At 35.2% G+C, this 9,313-nt stretch overlaps 1 non-coding gene across 1 annotated transcript; it reads left to right on the top strand.

The window, feature by feature from the left end:
* Window positions 1-7,442: 7,442 nt before the first annotated feature.
* TRNAV-CAC (transfer RNA valine (anticodon CAC)) lies at window positions 7,443-7,515 on the top strand. The gene has a single exon. It is a non-coding gene; the product is annotated as a tRNA-Val (tRNA).
* Window positions 7,516-9,313: the final 1,798 nt, after the last annotated feature.

Below are 9,313 nucleotides of genomic sequence, written 5' to 3'. Positions count from 1 at the left end.
TGAAAATTTCATGATTCTGTCTTCATCCGTTCCTCCAAATTCGAATTGTACTAAATTTAATACCGTTAAGTACTTTTTGCATACATGATAACACACTTCCGAAACTAAATCCTTAATTCAACACTACTCCTCAACTTTGGTTCCCATTCCAATTTTTAGCTCTAACCGTTCGCATGATACGAAATGGTATTTTTGGTAAGAATTTCCAAACACCCACCAATACTGGTTCATCAAATACGATATTTTAACGATTTTAGGGACATTATTCACCTGAGTTGTTTCAAATTTCGTATTTAGAATTCATAATGGGTACCACAGCCTATGACAAAAATTTACGTATGCAAACCCATGTATTCCTATAGCCCCAATTTAACGGTACCTCCCAATATTCGGTATTTTAATAATTTTAGCGACATTATTCGCCGGAGTTGTTTCAAATTTCGAGTTTAGAGTTCGTAATTGGTACTGAAGTCTATGAAAGAAAATTGTCTATGCAGGTCCAGGTCTCAATATAGACCCTATATATCAGTACCTCCCTTCAGTATTTCGATGATTTTCGCCACATTTTTCAATGGAATTGTCTGAAATTCTACACAAGGAGTTTCTTGTGACTATTTTACCCCCTCCGAGAGAATTATTTATATAGGTCCACGATATCGTATAGCCCAACATAACGGTATCCCCCTATATTCGGTATTTTGATGTTTTTAGCCATATTTTTCAATGGAATTATCCGAAATTCCACAAAAGGAGCTCGTTGTGAGTACTTTACCCCCTGAAAGAGAATGGTCTATATAGGTCCACGATATCGTATAATCCCTATATAACAGTACCCCCCGATATTCGGTACTTTTATGATTTCAGCCACATTTTTAAACCGAAATGTCTGAAATTCTACAGAAGGGGTTCCTTGTGAGTACTTTACCCCCTGAAAGAGAAAGGTCTATATAGGTCCACGATATCGTTTAGCCCCCATATAACGGTACCTCAAGATATTCCATATTTCGATGATTTTGTCCACATTTTTTTAACGGAATAGTCTGAAAATTCACGCAAGGAGTTGTGAGTACTTTATTCCCTTGAAGAGAATTATTTACATAGGTCCGCGATATCGTATAGCCCCCATATAACGGTGCCCCCTATATTCAGTATTTTCATGATTTTATAATGATTTAGAGTTCCATATTAATGGTACCATAATTAATACACCTTCATAGTTTTCGTACTTTTATCGTACGAATTATAAAAACCCTATACTTATCTTGCACCTCCGCCCCAAAACATAAATCATCACCCTAAACTTTAAGATTCAAGCTTCAGTCGTTTTGTAGGGGCCTTGATAAATTAGTCAGTCAATCACCCAACTCTTTTATCTAAAAGTCCATTCTTTTCGGTACCTACCCCACATAGGGTGTTCGTATATATGCTAACATTATACGTCCGCTGAAAACCTGAATTATAGCTCCTAACTTCCCAAAAAAATGAAACTAGATTGATCAAACATTCCATCCAAATTAACGTTCTAAATCAGAATCTCAATAAAAATTCCTGACATAATAATGCAAACAATGCATACCTCCCATGCCATTCAAATGATGGGACAAATGGGCGTTGTAGATAATAGACAGAAGACGCCGGCTTAATTCGATTCTGTGAGTTTCTTTTTTTTCTATCAATCTCACCGGCATTTCTTCATTGTTCTCTGTCTACAATTGTTACCTTAACCACAATATTACCAAGCAGACAATTTGTAATCACCACATCACAGGAATGTTGATGCCTATTTCCCCCGGGGTCGACCCTCCCCGTTCGTCATAAATATGACTTTAATTGATCGTAAATATCAATTCAAGATCAAGTTCACAATGGCTAAAGCGCAAATCTCGCCCGTACTCCGGCGCACACACTTGTTGCCATCCACCGTCCACCTTAGCGACGCGTCTGCAGCTCATCAAAAGGAGTGTCAATCTGTCTGACTGTTGTGTAAACATTTATTGATATTTATGGGATTTTAATGATCCGATTTTTTCGAGTAGATTGTTTTGGTTGTCCATTCATGCGGAGGTCGTATCTCATAATCTATGGGAGAAATTGTTTACAAATTTCCCTGCACATTATTATGCCACAGATGATATGCCGAGGAGTTGTTACTCCTCCAACTGTTCACTTGACACACTCACACACACAGATGTGTGTTCCGACCATATTTTCATTGTCAATAGGATCGAGGCGAGGTTGTGCCAACCTCCCTCCCTCTCTCCTCGTCATGTGTCCACAATTAAATATCAATAAAGAACACCCGTTATTTTACGGCCGATCGTAAAGTGATTGTTTGTTTTTTTTTTCTTCCATCAATGATTTTTATTATCCAAAAACAAAATCCAAGGCGTGTTGGGAATTGTCTCGGCTAAGTGTAACCGCATTACATGACATTTACAATGAAAACAACAAAACCCCAAATTTCCTTTTGTGTATGACAAACATAAAATTGTTTTGTAATCCAGAGAATGGTAGAACTGTTCTTTTTTGTTCTTCTTCGTATTCTAGTGGGAAAACAAAAGTGTCCTTTGTTCGTCGAGAGAAATTGACAACAGACTCCAGACGATCGTCACAATACTTTCCATTGTAACCCTTTCTAGCATTGTTTTATGGTTCAAAAGAGAGTATAAAATTAAAAATATGAAATTGATTGTAATGAAATACTAGAAAGTCTATTAAAATATTTGAACACAAGAACTTCCATGTATGGTAAACCACATTTCGGTTTCGTTTTTAAGTTTTTAGAAACTGCTATATAAAATTGTGCGGTCTCCAAAAAACTCTTACTGGAAAGGCTTTCAACCATTCATTTTGAATATCTTCTCTAAGTAAATCGAATTTGAAATATCTGTATCGTGTTGTGGTTCGACGATTGAGAATCCCAATGTAGGATATATGGTGCAAACAATTGCACAAAAGTTTAAATTTTTACAAGAAAGAATCAAGGATTACTAGTAAACAAGTAAAAAAACAGCGGAGTTCGGTCGGGCCGACCTTTTAATACCCTCCACCATTTGGAAGAAACTTCAACATTTTCAAAAAACTTCCGGAAACTACCACTTAAATGAAAACTGTTATATGCAGACTATACGAAGACATGAACCTATATACGATTTTTTGTCAAAGGCTGTAGTACCCAATACGAACTTTAAATACGAAATTTGTTACAATTCCGGTGAATAATGTCGCACAAATCATAAAAATACGAATACGTCACAGGCTTTAGCACCCATTACGAACTTCTAATACGAAATTTGAAATAATTTCGTTAAACAAATAACATATGGGGGCTATACGAAGACGTGAACCGGCATACGAAATTATTTTCCATACGTTGTAGCATCCATTAAGATCTCCCAATACGAAATTTGAAATAATTCCGTTAAATAACGTCGCTAATATCATGAAAATACCGAATATCGGAGGTACCGTTATATAGGGGATAACGAAGACGTGAACCTGCATACGAAATTATTTCCTATAGGTAACCATTAATATCTCCCAATACGAGAATTGAAACGATTCCGGTGAATTATGTTGCTGAAATCATTCAAATACCGAATATCGGGAGCTCCCGCTATATGGGGACAATACGAAGACGTGGACCTGCATACAACATTTTTTGTCACAGGCTGTAGTACCCATTACTAACTTCAGATACGAAATTTTAAATAGTTCCGGTAATAAATGTCGCTGAAATCATGAAAATACCGAATATCGGGAGGTACCGTTATATAGGGGCAATACGAAGACGTGGACCTGCATACAATTTTTTTTGTCATTGGCGGTAGTACCTATTACGAACTTCAAAAATATGAAATTTGAAATAATTCCGGTAAATACTGTCGCTAAAATCATGAAAATACCGAAAATCGGGAGGTACCGTTATATGGGTGCTATACCTAGACCCACATGGCCTATTTACATTTATCATGTATAGCCTGAATATATATAAGTGATTTCGGAAATGTGTGCTATAATTGTACGAAAAGAATTGAAAGGTATAATGTTTCGTATTGGGTATTAAGATTACTGATGGTATCTGTTTTTATGCCCTCAGCCATAAGGCTACATAGGGTATAAGCATTTGATACGGCTAAAACGTGCCCTGTCGAAATAACGATTTTAGACCCTAGGTCTCTTTGGACCAAATTCGTTTCAGGACATTTGGAGTCGATCTAGCGATGTCCGTCCGTCCGTCTGTCTGGCTGGTGCGCACGATAACTCTCGAAGGGAGTATCCGATTTGACCCAAAATTGGTACATCGCAATATTATTGTCAAACTTAGATCGAGTTCGGAGATGGCCACTATCGGTCCACAAAAAGAGAAAGAAAAAAGAGAAACGATAATCCGATTTTGCCCCAAATTTCCTTATATTTACATCAGTTCTAGGTTAAGTGTAAAAATGTATAATATCGGCCCACACCATCAAGTACCTCCCCCACAAAGGGTAAAGATTTTGAATAATTATAAGTTTTATAACATGTAATGTAAGAGTCCGATTGTCTTCAAATTTCACGCATCCCAATATTTATATTAACCCAAGGTTGGTGTTAACATCGAATATATCGGTCCACTTCTTCTGGTACCTCCCCCACAAAGGCTCAAAATTTTAAATATCCATGAAGCTCATAAAAAGCGAAATTTACATCCGATTCTATTCAAGACTTGGTACATCTCAACATTTCCATTAACACAACACAGTCCAAACCTAGCATGTCGCAATATTTATATCATATTTATTTAGGTTCGATACGAATTTACCAATATTGGCCCATTCCTTCATAACCTATTGCATAAGGGGTTAAACATTTGAATAATCATAACAGAAGTCAAAATATTTGTAAGTAATCGAAATATACATCTGTCGGCAAAACCTACCGATACTTTTTTACTTGTTAGATTTGATTGTGGTTTGGGAATGCGAAGTGCTAAATGGTACTAAATTTGGTATTGTGTAAGGGATAGCGCAAGAATCCTCAAAGTTAATATTGAGGTCTCTGGTGGTATATGTGGCTAATATATGAAGATGATTAGGGAACTATATTGTTCGAAAAGTACTAAGTGGTACTAAATTGGATATTGAATGAAGGCATGGAGCTGGAAACCCGAAATTTGATATTGGGGTTTCTTTATTGGTATTGAGTAAAGGAATTGGGCTGAAGTCATTAAAACTTAATATGGATGTCACTGTTGGTGTCTGTGGTAGAGAAGGACATGGTTTGGGAGAAACATACCTGGGTTTGGGAGAAACATACCATACTTGTGGGTACCGTTATATGGGAGGATATACGATATCGACAGAGCTAAATCGTCTTAGAATTTTACGCTGATCAAGAATATATGTACTTTATTGGGTCTAAAATTATTATTTCGATGAGTTAGAAATGGAATGACGAACTTAATATACCCTCCATACTATGTATGGTGAAGAGTATAAAATTGACTTTTTCACTGACAAACTGGCAAAATCCGACTTGCGTCGTTTAATTTTGAGTTGTGTCGCTTTCTTAAAACTGAAAAATTTGAATAACGTTGTCAAGTTGGACTCTCTTTTAGGAATTTTAGAAGTATTAATAGATCACATGTCTGTCTGCGGCAAGAATACAACAGTAATAAGTAAAAGAGCAGCTAATAATACCCTCCACCAACTGGAAAGTACTTAAAATTTTTCAAAAAAAAAAAAAAAATCCGAAAACTACCGCTTAAATGACAACCGTTATATGGGGACTATACGAAGACGTGGACCTGCTTACGAATTTTTTTGTCATAGGCTGTAGTACACATTACGAACTTCAAATACGAAATTTGAAACAGTTCCGGTGAATAATGTCGCTAAAATCATCAAAATACCGAATATCGGGAGGTAACGTTATATGGGGGCTATACGAAAACGTAGCCCGGCATGGCTTATTTGCGAACTTGCCCACCTTCCTGCTGGTAAACTGTGCATGTATGCAAAATTTTAGTCTTCTATCTAAGTTCGATCGAAAGATAGCGTGAATACAACGGACAGACAGACGGACATCGGTAGATCGTCTTAGGATTTTACGCTGATCCAGAATGTATATACTTTGTAGGTTTCAAGCTCTATAGAATGGTGGAGGGTATAAAAACAATTCGCAGCAGAGACAACGATAAAATAAATCATTTAGCTCATATCTCCACACATCCTTGATCTAAACAGTAAACAAAAACAAGAAATATATTTTCGGTTAAGATGAAGTTTCTTCTTTTAATTCGGATATATGATCAAAGTAAGCGTATAAATCCACAGAGCAAGGACATTATTTAAAATAAAGCTCCTTCTATTTACTCCGAACTTGCACAGCATACCCTTGATGTAAAGCCGGGATCAGTTTACATTTGTATTGGGGCAGAAACGCAGAAGGAGATATTAAATTTAAACCTTTTCTGATATACAAATCAGAAAATCAGAGGACCAGGATTTCCTGGTACCCTGGCGCTCTGATAAAATGACTTGAATGACCGCAACCCTCTTATAGATTGATTAGAAAATTGTGCGGTTTGTGAGTCTGAACGTTATTCTTTTTCATTTCATTCAACATTTTGAATACAAGCAGGTTCTGGAACAGAACAATTATTTTCACTTTCAATAGCATAATTACCTCCAATACAGTTTCAAATTTATTTTCCAGAAAATCGGAACAGTAACAAATAAAACGTGCAATATTTTATTGGGTATATTTTCGTCACTGGTCTCTCAGCGCCCAACTTTTGTCTGTGATTTAGATCTATTTTTCTGTATTTTTTAGCGATTAAAATTAATTAATAATGACCTCGATTTTTTTTATTTCTAATATCATATTATTGTCTTCTTATATGTGTGTGAAAAACTTGGAATTCTCGTTAGAATATTCCGCAAAATTCTGACAATTTTGTCACTAATACTTACAGTAATGCATCCTGATTTCAACCAACAAATATTCTTTCTTAACTACCATATTTAAACATTACATTAATTTTGACAGTCCTTGAACATTCGATTTATCAAGATCTTTTATCCATAGAAACTCTACCGCTAATCACTTCTCTTCCCAACATTGGTCTGTTACCAACAACAGAATAATAAATGTTAAATGTGTTAATATAACATGCAGAAATTTTCAATGTTAAAATAACATATCATACCAAAATGTTACTCAACTTGTTTTGCCAACCGTTCGTATAACAGTCATGCATTTCCCACTTTGGTGTGCCAGGTTATATTTAGCAAAACTTCTTTCATGGCAGTGTGTATTGTTGTCGCACGTATCAGTGAAGCTTTCTGAAAAAGCTTCACAACAGACAAACAAAAGCATTTGTTTATTGCAAAAGGGGAATTTCGAAAAGCTTAATGGCACATGAACAAAACGTGTTACTACGACACGTTAAACAGTAAGTTTCCGTAGTGTAGTGGTTATCACGTGTGCTTCACACGCACAAGGTCCCCGGTTCGAACCCGGGCGGAAACAGACTTTTGATTGTAATATTTTAAATTTAAATGTGTGTTATTTTTCTTTAATATTTGAATATTTTGTAGTTAAATATAAAACATTTTGAATTAAAACAATGGGAATTTAAGGAAGAGTCTCATTTATGTATACACAAACTAATCAAAAGCATGTAGTGCAAATCTCTAACTAAGTTAACGGCAAAATTGACAACAGTTATCAATAAAAAATTATAATTTCGGTAATTAAGAAATTATCAGCCGTTCTGTTATGATCATTCAAAATGTTGACCCTTTATGGGAGAGATACCAACGGAAACCCCTCGATATTCAGTAGTTGGACTCTTTGCATTGATGGATTGTAGCCGCATTTTCAGTGGTATTGTGCAGTTTATAAAGGTGCTTATACCTTTGAAAAAGAAAATAAATTGTCTAGTAAGGTCCAAGTTTCCCTGTAAACACTATATTCATTCATATATATTATTCCCATATTCGGCATTTCATTTTGGGATATAATTATCTAAGGTGCGGCATTTGATAATTGCTACCGCTCCTTCTGGCAGAAAATTGTCTAATATGCCCTACAATTAGTTGTTACCTAATGCTGATGGATATTTTGATAATTTTTGTCAGATTTTTTAACGGAATGGTTTGCGATGGGTTCGTAATAGTGGCCATTCAACATCGCCTACTGTCCTTTTGAAAGGTTTCACCAGACTTTATAAAAATTTTTAACAAACCAAAATTATTTTGCAATTATGGATCTATTGGGGATATACATTTTGCCTTTTAGAAACATTGTATAAAATTCGAATACCAAGTGTCAACCAAACACGTTTCCTTTCCTAATATTCGGCCATCATAACTGTTCTGTTTAACCTCCACATTAATATTAAGAATGTATTAAATTTGTCATTTTCTTTGCGTCTGGTGAATTGAAGTGTGTTAAGAGTGTTCTCTGTCCCGATTGGTCTGTTTAATATTTTTCACTTGTATAAAACACGAAATTTGTATTCAAACACGAGTTTTCTTTTCCTAATATTCTTGTGTGACCACAAAGCAAAATTAGATGCGAGTTACCAAAAACAAGTTAAAAAGTATTTGTCGGATGTATACCCTCAGCCAATGTACGATTATTTAAAAACATTTTGACTGCTGTTATGATTATTCATATGTTTAACCCCTTATGGAGTAGGTTCCGAAGGAGTGGGCCAATATTGGCCATTTCGTATCGGATCAAAATACATATGTTACCAATACATATGTGCCCAATTTGGACTTTAGATGACATATATGATAATTTTTAGAAAATGTTAACATGCGCATGATTTACCAGATATAGTCGACCGAAGTATTCCATTTTTAAGCTTCATCTAATACATATAAAAACATTGGTATGGGCAATATTACGAGAAAATCGAACATATCCAATTTATGGAAAATAATAAATTCCATATTCATCTCAGGTTTCTGGCAGAAAGAGATATATTTAGTAATAGCATGTTGTATAGATTCGCTGACTTGTTTCGCAAGTTATGACAGATAAAATTATTGAAAATTTTGTTGTTGCAAAATGGTCAGGCATAATCCCTTTATTATTGTTTTTATAAAAAACACATTTGTTTATTAGTGGGTTAATGTTTACAGGGAAAATTGTGGGCCTTTGTTAGTGAGGTACCAGAAGGGGTTTACAGATATATATCACCTGTACAACAGATATTGTATTGAATGCTTATTGACGCAACTATTAGGATTTGCAAAGTTAGAGCAAAATCGGGTTATCGTTTCTCTTTCTGTGCAAAAAATACTCTTTTTTCAAA

Source organism: Musca domestica, unplaced genomic scaffold (genome assembly GCF_030504385.1).
Source record: "Musca domestica strain aabys unplaced genomic scaffold, Musca_domestica.polishedcontigs.V.1.1 21, whole genome shotgun sequence".
In the NCBI taxonomy this organism is placed as follows: domain Eukaryota; kingdom Metazoa; phylum Arthropoda; class Insecta; order Diptera; family Muscidae; genus Musca; species Musca domestica.
This window is presented reverse-complemented; position numbering and strand designations above follow the sequence as displayed.